This window comes from Myotis lucifugus, unplaced genomic scaffold (assembly GCF_000147115.1).
Source record: "Myotis lucifugus unplaced genomic scaffold, Myoluc2.0 scaffold_511, whole genome shotgun sequence".
In the NCBI taxonomy this organism is placed as follows: Eukaryota; Metazoa; Chordata; class Mammalia; order Chiroptera; family Vespertilionidae; genus Myotis; species Myotis lucifugus.
In genome coordinates, this window is record NW_005871559.1 from 251,447 (window position 1) to 254,352 (window position 2,906).

Below are 2,906 nucleotides of genomic sequence, written 5' to 3' on the forward strand. Positions count from 1 at the left end.
GTAAGGTCTGCGTAAGTGAGCGTAAGTTATTGGCACATTGCTGTGTCAGACGTAATTTGGGTTTAAGTAAAAAGGAGGCAAGGATCTTGAGTAGACAATCAGCAGTGTCAGATACAGCTGAGCTCTCTATGGGCGGATGTCCTGGTTCTGGGGCCACTGATTGTTTGCTTGGCGTCTGCTCCTAACACATGCTCTGTCTTGGTTCAGTCAGGACTCGGTGCTTCCTCCTGCTGACTCAGCCTTTCCCCACTCACTGGCGCAGCAGGCACCCCTGAGTCTCCACCACATGCTGCTACTGTGGGTCCCAAAGCAGCCACACAAAGCTCTCAACTGCCTTTCACGACACCCAGTGTCCCAGGCCTAGAAACGCAAACTGGATCTTCCTTATGACAACCTCCCCCCACCCCTCACCCCTGTTGTCTTTTTTTTTTTTTTTATTGTTTAAAGTATTACAAATAGTAGTACATATGTCTCCTTTTTTCCCCCCCATTGACCTTCCCCCAGCCTTCCCTAACTCCCGGCACATGCCCTCCCTCCCTTCCCTGCACGCCCCCTCCCCCTCCAGTGTCTTGCGTCCATTGGTTATGCTTATATGCATGCATACAAGTTGGCATGGAGCCATCATCCTGCCTAAGGGTTGTCATCCAGACTCTTGAATGTGGAAATGCTCTTGTTCTGGGAACCACCCTCTTCCCTGCCCCAGATCCCAACCTGTGGCTCTGCCTTACTTTCTCTCTTCCTTTTTTCCCATCAACTCCCAGGCCTGGAAGTACAACATCCTCTTATTTCTTCTATGCTGTACCCTCTTTTTCCCTATCTCCAATCTCCTGGTTAAGTCTTTTATACTTTTATCTCTATGTCTATCTCTATATCTATCTATCTATCTATCTATCTATCTATCTATCTATCATCTATCTACCTATCTATCTATCTATCTACCTATCTATTTATCTTATTGATTTCAGAGAAAGGAAGGGAGAGGGAGAGAGAGATAGAAACATCAGTGATGAGAGAGAATCACCAATAGACTGCCTCCTGCATGCCCCACACTGAGGATCAAGCCCACAACCTGGGCATGTGCCCTGACTGGGAATCAAACCGTGACCTCCTGGTTCATAGGTCAAACCTCAACCACTGAGCCACGCCAGTCGGGCGAGTCTTAAATGTTAGACAGGAGACTCTTCTGTACATCATAGCAGAAACTATGGCCTTCCAGGCCCTTGGTAGGACACATGGGAACTGAAGGAGCTTTCTTTTTTTAAAGGTATAATTTTTTGATTCTTTTTTTAAGGTATAATTTTTTGATTCATTCACACTGGACAGCTATTGCTGTTTTGGTGGTTGTCATTTAAATATATATATATATATATATTAATATCTTTTTATTGATTTCAGAGAGGAAGGGAGAGAGCAGAGAGATGGAAACATCAATGATGAGAGAGGATCATTGATTGGCTGCCTCCTGCATGCCCCTCACCAGGGATCGAGCCTGCAACCTGGGCATGTGCCCTTGACTGTAATTGAACCTGGGACCCTTCAGTCCACAGGCTGACGCTCTATCCACTGAGCCAAACCAGGTAGGCCCTAGCTGCTAGGGCAAAATATATATATTTTTATTGATTTCAAAGAGGAAAGGAGAGGGAGAGTTAAAAATATCATTGAATGAGAGAAAATCATTGATTGGCTGCCTCCTACATGCCCCCTACTGGGAATTGAGCCTGCAACCTGGGCATGTGCCCTTGACCGGAATCAAACCCGGGACCCTTCAGTCCGCAGGCCGATGCTCTATCCACTGAGCCAAACCGGTTAGGGCTAAAGGAACTTTTAATAACCCTTTCTCTCTTGACAATGCTGGAATACAAAGCCTATTTTTTCCTCTGTAAAATTCTGTTTTGGGTTGCACAACATTGGAAAAGCAACTCATGTATGCTTAAAAATGGTTAAAATGGCAAATTATATGTATTTTTACCACAATTTAAAAACAATAACGTAACATACCCTAAATCATTGAATTGTACACTTTAATGGGTACATTATAGGGTATGTGAATCACATCTCAATAAAGCTGTTACAAAGATCCTGTTTTGAATGTCAAAACCTGAATTCCTTTTTTTTCTTTGTTGTTCTTGGGTAACAACTCGGCTTCACTTTCGCTCCCATCTTCCAGGCACAGCAAATGGATTGTTTAGTGTCAAAGTCAGGTATAAGGAAAAACAAGAGAAGAAAAGAGCATTAATTTTGGCTTAAAATAAATACTTCCATTAAGTACATCTATATATATAAAAGCCTAAGCGACCGAATGAGTCGACCAATCGCTATGACATGCACTGACCACCAGGGGGCAGGCGCTCAATGCAGGAGTTGCCCCCTGGTGGTCAGTGTGCTCCCACAGCAGGGGCGCAGCTCAGCTGACCCAAGGGTGCCAGAAGTGGGGCTCACAGCTGGTGAGTGCAGCTGTGGCAGCAGAGCTTCTCCCGCCTCCTGGGCAGTGTTACTGAGCAGATGCAGGCGCAGCAAGGCTTGGGCTCCTCCCCGGCCGCCTGCCGCTTGGAGCACTACTACATCCCTTGGGGGATGTCAGACTGCGGGTTTCAGATTTGCAAGAGGGCGCAGGCCAGGCTGAGGGACCCCACTGGTGCACGAATCCATGCACTGGGCCTCTAGTACAGTGATCGCCAACCTTTTGGACCTCATGGACCACCAGTGGTCCACGGACCACCAGTTGGCGACTGCTGCTCCAAAGGTTTCCTTAAACCAGCGGTTGCCAACATTTCGGACCTCACAGACCATCAGTGGTCCGTGGACTATCAGTTCACAACCGCTGCTCTAGTATATATATATATTCTCCTTTGCTTATTTAAAAAAAAACAACACACCAGCATTATATATTATGCACACTGAATGGC

The 2,906-nt window shown here is 46.2% G+C and overlaps 1 long non-coding RNA gene across 1 annotated transcript in view; it reads right to left on the minus strand.

Annotated features, from left to right (window-relative positions):
• Positions 1-2,007: 2,007 nt before the first annotated feature.
• Positions 2,008-2,906, minus strand: part of LOC106694560 — a 2,491-nt gene continuing 1,592 nt past the window's right edge. The window contains exon 3 of the long non-coding RNA XR_001345605.2: positions 2,008-2,160. This is a non-coding gene — a long non-coding RNA (uncharacterized LOC106694560). The remainder of the gene's footprint in view (positions 2,161-2,906) is intronic.